Source organism: Rhea pennata, chromosome 2, assembly GCF_028389875.1.
Source record: "Rhea pennata isolate bPtePen1 chromosome 2, bPtePen1.pri, whole genome shotgun sequence".
In the NCBI taxonomy this organism is placed as follows: Eukaryota; Metazoa; Chordata; class Aves; order Rheiformes; family Rheidae; genus Rhea; species Rhea pennata.
Window position 1 is genome coordinate 20,539,214 of NC_084664.1, and position 14,279 is coordinate 20,553,492.

Here is a 14,279-nt window from a genome sequence, read left to right on the forward strand (position 1 = left end):
AAAGCTATCCACTATCATTACAAACATGGGAATGGAAGACATATATAAACATAGGAGTGTAACCTCTTTCTCCGATAAGAGTTTGTAATAGCAACAGTGAACTTGACCCAGTGCATTTCCTGTAGGGATAAGGTGACCTGCAGGGGTTAATGGCCCATGGCTTTGCCTTGGGCTATCATCTCACCCAGCCAGTGATTAATCCTGAAGAAATGCCCTTTGCTCCCATCATTATCCCTTAAATGGAGCTTTTAGAATTCAAAATGATTTTGGAATGGGACTTACCACTGCCCTGCACTCCATTCGTTGCAACCAACCTCACTGTAACTGCTTGTCACACTTGCATAAATAATGTTCAGAGCGAAAAAAAATATATTAAAGGACTGACCCAGAGAAAGGGAATAAAACTCCAGTGCACGATGTCCCTGCCAATAATATTCCAACAGCAGGGTGATGCAATAACGGGAGGATACAACTGGTGCAGCAAGAGGAGGAATCTGAAAGTACTAAAATATTTGCTATATTTAAAATTTTCATGTGCCAGCTTCAACTGTAAAAGCTTTTCAACCAGCAATGTATAATGGCGTTGTTTGTTTACTTAGCTAGTTTCCAGGCATAGTCATGAGAAGCTAGTTTCTCTTCACAAACTTATGAGGGCAGGGTTCCTGCACTGGAAAGTCATTCTGAAAAGCTGGTTAAGCAATTGGGTTGTTTCCTTGGGCAGGGAGGATGCAGAAAAGGCTGCACATGTTGCGATGACATTCTGAGTCAAACCCAGAAAGTTTGAGATCAGCTGCTGCACTCTGCTGCAGGTCTGTCACCTGCAAAATTGTATCTGTTAGTATAGAATCTCAAGTGCTTTTATGACCCATTGCTTATATTTTATTCTTGAAAAGGCAGTAAAATCTGCTGTGCTACCAGCAAAAGATGTACATATTTTAACGTAAGATTTTTTTTAAGCACAAGTATTCTGTAATTAAAAATATTGCTGTCTCCATCTGACCTGTTTGTTTACAAAATCTGGGAACAATATTATGTATGGCTCTAGCCTGGTGAAGTATGCTTCCTCTTCCTTGTGCTTTACAAGAGCATTAGTTTGTCTCTGTTCTCCATGAGAACAATCCTTTTCTTGGTCTCATCAGATCTTTTTCTGGCACTACAGAGGCTTGGGAAGCCATGCAGTAAGCACCTGCATAGTTACGTGTGTGTGTCTGCAGCTGCATGAAGTAGACTGTGCCCACCTGGACATACATCAATAAGCCACTCTACTATTTTTGTTACAGAGGAACTGTGGAACAGGGTAGTGATATTTACCCCAAACCCTTTACCTACTGTACCCTTTAGAGTAGACTCTAAAGTTTACATGAGGTATTCAAGACCTTTCTTAATTCTTAGAGGATTAAGGTTGTGATTTCCTTCCATTCTTCAGCATTTTATGGAAAATCATACAAGGTGGTCATCACTGTTTAAGGATTTCTCAGCTGAGATCAAACATGAACAATCATAATTCAGAGTGCTGAAAAAGTAATAATCCTGAATCCTGAATAATCCTTGAGAATAGGAGCCAGTCCTGCTGGTACAGCAATCTGCAATGTCAGTCAGTTCTACATGCCCCTCTAACCCATCCAATGTGGGATCCGTGCATGCCTATATTGAGATGAACATGTCTAGTACCCTAGGCAGTAGGAGCAATTACATTTACTTACTGTATTTTTTATATTTTAATAGATACAAGTTTTATCATACACTATTTCAATCAAGCAATGCCTCAGATAGGAAGTTATTCAAGATCAGTACTGGACAACCAGTTTAAAGTAATTCCACCATTGGTATACTGTCCAAAGGCTGGGCTGCCATCCTAGCAGGTTCCCACTGATCACACCCCACCTCACCTGGAGCATCAGTTTACTGGTATGTGGGGAGTCAAAGTGGAGCTGTGTCACTTGTGGTGGGTCTGACGGAGGAGTCACTCGGTGCACAGCTCTGTTTGGGTCTTTGTCAGGGCCAGTTCTGTTCAGCAGCTCCTTGCATGCTTTTATTTTGCCTTCAATATACATGAGCCCCTGGCAAGCTGACCTGTGGGTGTAGTTGATTGCAAAGTTGAAATGTTCTCCAAGCAGGTCAGGATTACCGAAGGCAGATGATGGGACGCTGTCAGATCACCTGCTCAGTATTCCGGCTGTGGGTAAATGGTGTGCAGCAGAGTGAAGCAGGGTTGCACAGCTCTGGAAACCAGCTCTGGACACTGTTGTGCCTCTGTGGTGCTTGTCCACCAAAAGCTGCCAACTATAATGTAAAGTGTCTTAGGATCTTCTCTTCTACTCCTTCGATGAATGAGACCAAACCAAGGTATTAATAAAAACTAGGCTTTGGCACTGTGCCCGAGCACCCTTCTGGTAGTGCCTGGAGTGATTTCTGGTAAGTGTGGGTGGTGTTGTGGTCCTTCTCCTCAACCCTTGTCTCCCTTGCTTGCTGATGAGGCTGAGAGGGAGCCTCATCCCTGGGCTGCGAGCGGAGCTCTGGACTCAGATCTATGAACAAGCACTTGGTGGATCCGTGGCTGAAGGTACAATGTAGGTCAGCATAGGAGGAGCAGGTATACTGAACTTTAAAATTTGCAACTCAGACCTTTATATGCTTCGGGTTTTGTTACTTAAATTTAATCCAGCTTCTCTTATTTCTGCAGTAGCCAGAAAAAGCCCTGCTGCTGTGCTGCTGCTTTCTGCTCCTGCGGGGGCTCGTGCTGGGAGAAGTGAGGGCCCTGTGCTTGGACACCAGGGCTCTGGGGTCTTTTGCTCGCTAAGTTGCCGCTCTGCCTTGTGCCATAATCTGACCTGACAGAAAGGTGAATAAGGGGCAGTGTTTTAGTTTGATGGATTTCTTTCTTAATAACAGTCTCAGTAAACCTTCTTGTATCTCGTGATACAAGCCTGGCGGTGTGTCAGGCTAACTCAGAAGTGGCCAGAGGATTCGCTGGCCCTGTGCAAAGACACGAGGCCTCTTGGGATACTGTTGGAGAGCTGCCTCAGTGAGAGGGTGCAGCGTGAACCCTGGGGTGAATTTTGTCTGATCCACTCCCTCATATTTTAAAATATTTTTTGCATGCTTTCTGTAAATTTTCTTCATATTCTGAAGTTGGGCTAAAACCTAAATATATCCTTGTAAGCTTCCAATTAACTCAGCATTAATTGTAGGTAGATAAAGATTTACTTTTAAATGAGAAAAATTACTTTAAAAGTAACATGGAAAAGAAAAAAAAAGTCATGTCATTTTTTGTTCCTTCAAGATGCCTGTAGAAGGCTTTAAGAACGTTTGTGATGTTTATTTTTAAAGATTTATCTGTTTATTTTTCATAAAGGATGTGGAGATTGAAACTGTTCTTGATTTATTTATCAATGCTTATGCATCTCCAATGCCTAAAAGAGTTTTGAGAGAAAGCAAATCTTTGCTGAAGGTGCATCTCTTTTAGGAGAAAGCTGCTAATCAAGATATGAGATTCCTAGTGTATTCTTTAGCAAAACTAGAGAACAGAATAGATGTTTACCTATACGTCTCTGTATGAAAAAAGGGTATGCATCTTTACTTTTGGGAATCATTTCAGTTCTGGAAACTAGAAGAAAAAAGCCTAAATTTAAAATTTTAAGTGTTGCAACTGTGAGGAAAGAAGGAATTTTGTCTGAAAAATCAGAGTTCTGCTTCTGTTTTACTGGGAAGTTGAAGCAGTAGTAAATTATACCACATTTACGAGCACCCAGTGGAAGATAATGGGGATTGTTTTTCATCTATTCTAGAACTCAGGAAGTGTTATAATACTTTAAGAAAAAATCTTTTGTACTAAAATTAATGTATTATCCTTATAAGGGAATTACAATCTCATGAGTACAAATTCAATTTTTTCACCAAATCTATTTTTGTCATATCGATAGCATGTTAGACTGCAACAAATACAAATGATTTTGAAAGGCCATCGTGAAATCAGTATCTTTCCCATGCTCTGAAGTTAGCACTGCCATTTCTTACCTGTCTACCTCTACCCACACGAATGTACGTCAGTACGAAGTGTTGGCTTTTGCCATTTGTGTGCAAAGCCTGCAGGCACAAGCGGCCACTGCAATAGTTTGGACATCCGTCCTGCTCTGTTTAGTTGGAGGAAGAAAGTGTCTTGGGGCACTTATGGAACTGGGAGAGGCAGTTCAAACAAAGAAGAGTGCTCTTGCTGTCACTGTAGTGTGGGATTATCAAAATTGGATTTATACTCTGTTCTTTGCTTACAGACAATGAAATTCTTGTTTGGCTTCATGTCTTTTTTCTCTGATCTAACAGCTACAAAAGAAAATTTAAAATGAGCATATGCCTGAAAATATTTCATAATAAATTCTGTCACATTCTCCCAAGTCTTTTCATTTTGAACATCAACTTTATAGCAGTTTTCATTCTGTAAGTAGACAGAATATAACAGCATGGAACCTGAAACCTGAATAAGCCCTCTAAATTTTATTAGAATATAAATAGTGGTAATAATTTGATGGGGCCCCTTGAATAAGGTAATAATGAAATGGGACTTGGTTTACAACATCTTACCTTGCCTTGTCTGTATGGCTAGTGTTGTAGGCTGCTTTTCTACACATTGGCTCCTGCCAATAAGGTTATAAACACCCATCTTCATTGCCAACTATGTTTAAAAAACCCGACCCCTATATAAGGCAAGCTGTACTTCTCAAGATACAACTTGAAGAATTTGAAAGAGTGGGAAATATGTTCCTGTTAAGGTGTAGTTGAGGCTGTGATTTGATAATGCAGAGGCTGGGGCCTTTTGGAAGGAGAGCTGGTCTCAAGTGTGTGAAGGGAGCAAAGCGAATGGGCGGTTCCCCAGTACCCCTCACACTGGAGAGCCTGGGACTCATCTCAGATTCCTTTTTATTTTAATTGTTTAAAATGAAGGGGGAAAAAAAGAAGAAACAGAAGTTCTTAAAACATGGAAACAAAACCAGTTGTGACACAACTGTTTCTTTTAAGTAAGGAGTTGTTTCTAGCCAGCTCCGTAAGTTGGAATTCATGAAACATGCAGATGGTATGGCACACCAAAGGCTGTGGACCTCAAGGACTTACCCTCTCTCCTCTTATCTCCACTCACAAAGAATTCAAATGCAAAATGTTACTCAGAAGAATATAAAATATACAGCTTTTATTGTTTTCAATAGTATTTTGCCCTTTCACTTCCAACCCTTTAGCTGATCATCATGACCTTTCCTTTTCTTAAGGGGAGGTATTAGGAGATGTGCTGCCTTTGCTGGCATGACCACATTGACTGTTTATTAAACCACCTGGTGGACATGTTTTCCTGTGGCAGAGTAATGTCTCTGCACCCATTCCCTGCTGCAGACACCCGCAAGTGCACTAGAAGGGGAGGGGGGTGCACCGCGAAGCCATGCATGAGAGAGCCTTTCGGTACACAGGCGTCGCTGGTGACTGTGTGTATTCCCTAGACAGCTTTTTCAGCAGAAGAGGAGCAAATGGCCTTCTGGAGCAATTCTTGTTTGCAGAGATTTTAGTGCAGCTGTCAAGTAAGGGCAGTGTAGCTAGTATTGTTCCACTGAGACTTGTGGCATCGTGGCCATGATGCAGCCATTTATCATCAGCTGATGTCACTCCAAAACTGGGGCCTCTCACATGATAACGCAGAGCACTGCTACTCCTTTACTGACTTGGTCCCCGGTTAATCAGTTTGTTCAGGTTTTGAATGCTGTATTCAAGCATATTTTTAAAAATGAAAAGCTCTCTGTGTTAGAAGAAAGGGCTTACGTATTTGAGTCACATTCTTTTCTTTCCAATCATTTCAGTTTTTGTGTCACTTGATTTGTACTAGCTGTGCCTCATTATGAGAAGTATTTGTCAGTGTGGACACTAAGGCATGCACAGCTCTACATGTGAAATTTAATTATGGGCATGGGAATTTCCTGTCCATTCCCTTGAAATATTGTTGCTTAAAACTTGATAGAGTGAAGGTTTTGCAAATTGAAAGAGAGAACCGTGAAGGAAGATAGACAGGAATAGACAGAGGGGTCCAGAGATGTCTGATGTCTGGGGACTGAAGAAAAAGCCAGGTTCCCTTAAGAGCAGTGAATGACCTTGGAGCTATTGGAACAGAGAAAAAAGAAGACACCCTAAAGGCACAGAGGGATACAGGATGCAGCCTACTGACAAACAGTGCGGGACAGGTCCCCGAAGAGAACTGAGAGACAAAAAAGCACTTGGAGAGGAGAAAGAAAGAAGGTTAGGGCTGGAGGGAGTCTCTTAGCCAAGGAAGCCTTAAGTCCAAGATTTTAACAAAAATATTGTGAGCACAAGATGCATTTGCTAATATTACAGTGTGAGGTACTCTGAAAAACTGCTGTGTAAAAATGGCATAATTTTTACTGAACAGATTTTTTCTGTGCCACAGACACTCAAGGCTGTAACAATAGGAAGGCTTTGCTGCTCTTGGCTTAGCTGGAGATCCAGCATAGCTAAGGAAGAGAGAGCTGTATTTCTTCTTAGCTTTCACATCTCATAAAAAAGGTTTGATGATGTCCCAGCTGCATGGCAAAGGGCTGAGCTATATTTGCTTGCACACAACCTGAGAGTGACTTTGCACTGAGTAAATGAAAGCAGTGTGCTGGGAATCTCCCTGCGTGTCCCGTGGAATGCAGTTTCTCCATCTGTTTGCGAGGAGGATTATACAGAGTCGAAAACTTATCCTTACAGGTGGACAAGTTCCTCGGTGCTCAGGAGTCTTGCTAGGAAGGGATTATATTAAGCATTTCCTAAGCCTTCTGGGGCTCTGACTGCAGAATCCAACCACCTTTACAGAATTTTGCTTCATCTTTCAAACTCACATTTAAGAAAAAAAAAAAACAAACACGTGGTCCGTAGCTCTCTGTTCAGTTTGAATTGTTATACTGTGACCACTGTTTCTGTCAACGTACGCAGCACGGGCAACACTTCTCCCTGTCTCCTACCTCTCTCCCCCACCCTTTGCTGCATGTTGCCTGCCATGGGGCATCCCTGGGGGCAGAGCAGCAGCCCTGCCATGAGCAGCACCCTGGCATATGGGGCCACAGGGCAGAGCCTGTCTCTCTTTTATGCCCTCCCTCGGGTAGCAGGTAGCACTTGTTCCCAGCACAGCATCGCAAGGGGCTCTAGCACCCCAGCGGCAAAACAGGGGATCCAGGCTCGTGAGAGAAGTAAGGACCCCTTCACTACCCCTCTCTTCCTCCCTGCTCCTAATCCATTCCTGCTCCAGCACCAAGGAGTGGAGGAGCACCGCTAGCTGCAGTCTGATGGCTAATGGATGCGTGTTAATCAGGGGAGCCTGAGGTGCGGTAGGAAGCTTCTCCGGGATTTTTCTTTGCCTACTCCGTGGTGCCTGTCACGGTCACTTATTGGCTGCTTTTCACCTATGAGCATCGAGCAAATTTCAACTAAGTGTTGCTCGCTTAGTGACAGTGCTATTGTCACTTGCGGTGCAGCTACAGAGAGCTGGATGTTATCGCCATGCTCTTGGGAGGAAAAACATCAAAACACAGGCAGACAGTAGACAGTTGCTGCGTTGTCTTCCTGAGTTTGCAGATGGTGTGAAAATAGTGACCTTTCATCTTAGCAGAATGCTAAAATCTGAAACTTAATTATGACAGCTGCATTTGCATTAACTATTTAAGTACCTGAGCATCTTAGCAAAACATTCAAACAAGGATTTTTTACTAGGTGTAGTTGCCTGCCAGTTCTCTCTGAGTCATGATAGTGACCCACAGATCAAAAGATGAACTTCCAGCCTCCACCCTGTTAACTTGTGACAGTTTTCACTTGCCAGTGTGCATTGGCACATTGAAAAAAGAAAATGTAGGTAAAGAAAATACTTTTAATATAATAATGAGAAAATATGGAGTTCTCCTGTACTGATTATATTATTTGTATTCCTGGTTAGGATGGTAGGAGGTCTCACTCGCCTGCATTGCACTATGGAGAAGGCATGTTCAGTCAGCAGCAGTTCTTTCTGAGGGTCTCCCTGGGAGCACGTCTGTTTGGTACTCAATTGTATGGCCAGAGCTACAGCTGAGGAGCTTTTCAGTACCACTTTATTATACATGGTCATACTGTATGAAGAATATAAATAACCAAATAGTCATTTGGCTGCAGGCACAATTTTGCACCTTTGGAACTGGGAATGCAGCTGAATTTCAGCTAAAAGCTTGAAACTTAGAGCTATATTGTTTAGTATCAGAGAGAACTCCTTTCAACGTTCAAAATTGTTTTTCTGCCTACACAATTTTCTTGCTTTATAATTTTAACTACTCTCAAAGTTAAGACCTTTACATGTCTCTAAGCATTATTTCTGGAGAGTTTGTAATACGAGGTGTTAGTATATCAGGCAGAAGGATGCAATGGAATTCATACAATTGTATGGAATATTTCTGTTTTTTCAGTGCTATCATCCATTGAACAGGAGGATAAAAATATAAAAATAAACATATAGTTGAAAACTATCAGTCTTATTTGCAACTTATTTTGACTCAACATTGTCACCATAGTCTCCATTGTTTGGTACTGGAGTCACATAATCTACTGATGTACAAGTAATGTCACAGTCCCAAAGTAATATCTTTCCGATTGTAGCATACTTAAAGAGCAATTGTTAGGAAATGCAAACTTCAGAAAAGCCTGAGCCCTGAGATAAAATAATGTAAATACCTCATTTACCCTTATTTCATTCCATTCCAAAAACCAAAAGATATAGTTCATTTTGTTATCAAATTATGAAGGCTTTTGTATTGACTTAGCTGCAGTCGAAGAATTCTCCTAAGGCGAGTGAGAGGCACCTCACACAGTCCCTGAGATACTGAGAAAGAGGGTTCAGCTGAAGAGGGTGTCAGGATTTAGTAGAGGAGAAAAAAGGAGGAAAGAGCAGCTCGCTGTAGACTGCAGTAGCTAGTAGACTGGGTGGGGCAGAGGGGAGAGGAAAGAGGAAAGAGACGGGGGAATAAAATGCTTAACCATTATTTGTCCAAGGAAAAATGTCAGGGTAAAATATATAACTGCTACTGAGATTCTGACAGAATTACAAGCATTAGACCAAACTGACTCATTTGCTATCATCTGTGACTGTATAAAACATGCTGCTTCTACTAAATTGGCAAAGGAAAAACAAAATGAATAGTTCGCACACAGAAAGCTAAATTTTTTGCTAATTTGCCATATGTCCTTTGCCACCTCAGAGAAATAAAGATCTGAAAGTGTAAGCATGCAAAAAATATGTTGGCCAGGTTCTGCCTCTTTAATACTTCCTAGTTCTTCCAAGAGTGCACAGCAGTCTTGTGGCAGACCCGGCCTGATGCAGAATTCCAGCACAGACTTGCCATAGGGTAACCGAAAGCAGAACGTGAACCAGTTAGGGGTTCATTTTTCATCTTTGAGAGCATGTGATTTACACTGAGAAAGGCAAGTCAGCTTGTCGATATTTGTTCAGTTAGAAGACTCTTTCTAGGGAATATATTTGGCTTGTAAACTTTGGGGAGGGACTGTCTTTTTGTTCTGTATTAGTGCCAGACGGTCTCAGTCTCTGAACAGGAGTTCTGGTTGCTCTAGTAATAAATAATCTTAAATGATTATAGCAAATTTTGGGTTAGAGGTGCAAAGAAGTAAGCCAGTCAATTTTAAAAGTCCAGCCTAGATTGGCCCAACCTTTTCAGTGCTGCAAGCCAAATGCCAGCTCTGTAAGCTGAGCTCTGGAGCTCCATCAGAGCAGTGTTCTCCTCCGACACAGGTGGGGTGACAGTTTACAGAGTAGGTGTTTGGGCATGTGGAGGTGCTTGAGGAGGTAATCAGCCAGATGACACAGTCCTGGCAGCCAAATCTGACTCATGAGCTGTTGCTTTGGTCTCAGATTTTCATTACACTCATGAGAGCTGCTCCATTTTTCTCAAACATTGATAAATTTCTCATTTTCCCCTGTATTTGCGCAATGTGTGCAATCACTGTGAAGCGACTTGCGAGTTCTCTGCGACTATCTGTAATCCGTGCTTGGGAGTTGTGTCACGCTGATTAGGTGTGATTGCTTTGGGTCCTGTGATTAAGGTTTTGTTCCTGCTCCTTGGCCGAAGGAGGCTTCAGACACTTAAAGCAGCAGCGTAGGTGCCAGCAGCACTGTCTTCCTGCAGCAAAAGCTGTGCGCTCTGACTCATTTGCACTTCCCAGGTTAAAACGCGACTTTGAACTACCCACTAAAAGGCAGAAGGCAAGGCTGTGGTATAAACAGGCAGCGAGATGGTATTTATGAGTCAGGATGAATGAAGTACGAGTCATATACTGCAGGCAATGACTTATCAGAGAAACACATATTCAGGGCTCAGTTGTTCTCTGTAGTGTAAGAATAAGACTGTGGTGGAGTTATACTGCCTTTACATTAGCATAAGAAAGATATGAAATAGGACCACATAGTGCATATATATATACAAGTTATATCATGTTGCAAAAATTAAATTTCTACTCCTCTTTGAGTTGAACATTTAAAAAATACTAATGGGCCAGGAATTTGCAACGAATGTCCATCATATAGTGCAAAACTTGTGTATGGTTTGGAAAGAATAGTAAATCAAGGTTAAATACAAACTCCTTTTTATTTTAAATACAGAGCAATGAAGGGCTAAAAGTGAAGCAAGAAGAAGGGAACCTTAAAGGGGGGGGGGACACATAATTCAGAATTATTTTTTGAGGTGTGTGTAGAAATCTAAGGATTAGCCTAAATAGACAGAAAAAACATGAGCGCACTCAAGATTCAAAGATAGGAAGAAGGATTCACCTTCACTCCAAATCTATGGGAAAAAAATATGTTAGCAATACATTTATCCACTCATGGAAACACAGCAAACTAATGTTCTCTTTTCCGCACAAACTCTTAAAAAAAAAAAAAGTTTTCTCTTTAAGGTTGCTATAGTCTCTTTCAAAAACCTGTATATGGCAGTGGCTTTACTTTTATTTTAGTGTTACTCTCTGCTCCAAGACGTATGGTGACAGGTTATTGCAACACAGCACTGACAGGAGCCGGGGCCTGAGACATCGGCTGACAGGACCTTCCCAAAGCGTGGCCACGGTCACTCTTCCCACGTCTACTGACAGGAGGAAAGGAGGGTGGCCGCTAACGGCGCAGCCCTCAGCGCCAGCAGCATGCCTTACCTCCTCAGCCCAGGGCTTTCCTGCGCTCCAGTCCTGCTCTCCTCTCCTGCGACTGTGAAGAAATGCAATCAAGCCTGCTTGGCACCAAAGGAAGGAAAGAAAAGGATCGTTTGTCTGGTCAAAGGGAGCAATTGGATAACACATTTGGGGGATCTGATAAGAGAAGATCTGAACAAAGAGTTACTAATGTACTTGACCCGAGTAGATAACCACAAAACAGCCTCCTAAGAGTTGTCCTATTAACAAATTATAATAACAAATTGCTAGTGGAGTCGGATAATTCTCTGATGCTATTATGATCCTTTTCAACGACTGTACGCAGTCGTGATCCCTGAACACAGCGGGAATCAGGCAAAGAGAAATGGGGACTTTTTTTTCCACAATTTTGAGTCTTTTTCGAGCTCACACTCTTCCCAGAAGGTTTTTTCTCCAGAGTTGCTAGGGTTGTCCTCCCGGTAGTTGTTCTGGTAGTTTTGTGGGCTTTTTTTCTCTTGCACAGTTTTTTCAGAGTTTACTTCTGTGAATTATTTTCTGTGTCTGTCAGTCAGGCACACATGTACAACGTACATGCTCTGCCAGTGGATGTTCAGCTTGTATCTCCTGTATTAGTACCCAGGGAAAGTCATGGGATGCAGTTATCCTGAGTAAAAAGAGGATGCTGCAGAGTCAGTGCTGTTTAAACTGCTGTATAAATACATTGCCCTCATGGCTAGATGTTGCAATCAATGCTGGCTGCTTAAATGCTAATGTGGATATTTCAATCAGAGGGGGAAAGGTCTTTGGGTAATGCAAGATAATTCCCTTCTTGCTGTATAAACTTTCCGGGGAATAAATGTAAATCCAATATGTTGCTTGTTCTATGTCTTTAAAAAGGGAATCCCTTTAACATAAAAGTCACTTTTACGTAGTCACTAAGCCTGCCATACAGTTCCTTCTCCTGTTGCATGTGTTTGACATCTGTAAGAAATATTGTTGTACATGGTACAAATATACAGCCTACCACTCAAGCCATGCAGAAAATCTGGAGGACATGGCAGAAGCTCAAGACATCTGAACAGAGCTCTTACTGTTAGAGAGGTACATGGAGTTTTAACCGGAATGATTTTGATTAGCTCATATAGAAAAAAAAAGAAAAAAGAAAGAAAGATAAAGTATTTCTGATTTAAACATTTATTGATGGGCTCATTTCCTATGTTGTAGTGTGGAAGCAGTGGGAATGAACAGCAAAAGTTTCAACAATAGAATTCCAGCCTTTCCAATGCTTAAGTCTAGGAAAAAATCCTTGATTCCTATTCTGATACCTTAGGAATAATAGGAAATCATTAAGTCAGATTTTTAGTTTGCTAGTATCTTTATTGCCTTCTAGTTTAAAGCAAGCGAATCCTTATTTTTCTCAAATATGCGTCATGAGTTTAACCTACTAATTTTACTCCTATTCAGAAAAATAATTGTTTGTATCTAAATTTTATTCTCTATCCAAAAACCCGCTCTCCACTTGCCCGCTTTTCAATTCTTATTTTTTCACCGAGAGAGACAATATAAACAATAAAAAAAATTACTAAGACACTATGAAGCCGTACAGGACTACCGCACACTTCTGCAGACATCAAATCCCTGAGTAAGATTCTCTGTCCCAGCCTCAGTGCAGATTGCAGCTGGGCTATTAAAGGCTGGTTCCCAAGGGTCTTTCCTCCCACATAAATTAACTAGAATTAAAGGGGGGGTGAGGAAAAAAGCAGGCACTGACAGTGTTAGGAGATGCGATCAGCTCCTATGTAGGTAGAGCAGTTCAAAGCACTGCCTAAGGATTTCAATTTAAGAGCACAGTTCTGTAAGGTATTAAGTCCTCCCAAAACCTCGTCATTTCAAGGTGTTCTGAGCGAACTAAGGATCAAAAAGAATGATATGGAGAACACGTTGAGCTGTACTGACAGGTCAGCTCAGAGCTCACGTGGCGCCTGTATCCTAGTTTGCAGTGCGGCGCAACAGCAAGGCGCCCGGTGGGGCTCTGGCCGAGGAGCAGGGGCACGGGCTGAACCCCAGCCCAGCCCCAGCCCAGCAAGGCTTGCTTCACTCCTAGCCTTCCTGAATGAAGCCCACAGGCCCCACAGGTATCTTCATGCACACCCACACCCTGCGGCACCTACCGGACCCTGCCCTGCCCTCCGCATCCCATCACGAAGCCTGCTGGCTGCTGGATCACCTCTCTTCCATGTTTTTCTCTCTCTGGATGTTGTCTCTAGGAATGGTGTTGGCTCTCCAGAAGCAGGGAATCTAGATCATGGAGATGAAAGTCACTGTTACCTTCTGGGACGTTCTTTGCAGGATACATTCTCTAAGTGAACAAAAGTGTGAGATCTTATATTACATGACAGACATGGTCTTCATAGGAGAGCTGGCCAGACTAAATACAAAACAGGAAAAACTAAACCGGTCTCCGAAGCTGCCTGGGACGTGAGCTGGCACTCTTGGCGTGCGAGCATGTGTTCCATATTGCTAGGACTTTCCAAAGATTAGCTAAGTCACAGCCCATCTTCGGCTGATTTTCCCTTTAAAAAGTAACCTGACAGAGTTCTGCCTCCCCTCCGCATCCCAGAGCAGTGAGGGCAGATCTTTCAAAACGACGCGCGTGCAAGAGGCGGGACACAGGCGTGTATCGCTGCCAAGCCCGGGTCTGTTCCTGCCGAAGTAGAGCACGGACACAACCGGAGTTAGCACAGACAAACTGGAGTGACGGTTTGCAGGCAGTTGATCTTGCCATTTGGCTCAGCACGCCTGAGCCGAGAGCAGCTGTGGTTACTAAACGCCAGGGCCGTAGCCAGAAAGCCTGTGTTCAGCCGACCGCTGTATCAGCCCTCGCGACGGGGCATTTCACGTCCTTGCTCTAATACTGCCCACCCCGGTTCTCTCTTGTGCGATGGGCAAGAGGAGACGCAGAGGCTGTTAGCAGAACAGCACAGATGCGCTGTTTTGAAGTTTCTATAGCAGACAATATTTTTCAGAAGAGCTGCCTGTTTTTCAGGTGAGATGTACTGATTCCCCTGCTTTGGAAAAGCTCTTTTAGGCAACTGACA

General features: G+C 42.6%; 1 long non-coding RNA gene across 2 annotated transcripts in view; it reads right to left on the reverse strand.

Annotated features, from left to right (window-relative positions):
* Nucleotides 1-12,390: 12,390 nt before the first annotated feature.
* Nucleotides 12,391-14,279, reverse strand: part of LOC134136010 (uncharacterized) — a 30,734-nt gene continuing 28,845 nt past the window's right edge. The window contains exons 5-6 of one of the 2 annotated variants that reach the window (XR_009957408.1): nt 13,353-13,479; nt 12,391-12,506 (exon numbers count right to left, since the gene is read on the reverse strand). This is a non-coding gene — a long non-coding RNA (uncharacterized LOC134136010). Of the gene's footprint in view, nt 12,507-13,285; nt 13,480-14,279 lie in introns of those variants that run through there. The other variant, XR_009957407.1, reaches the window with a different exon arrangement.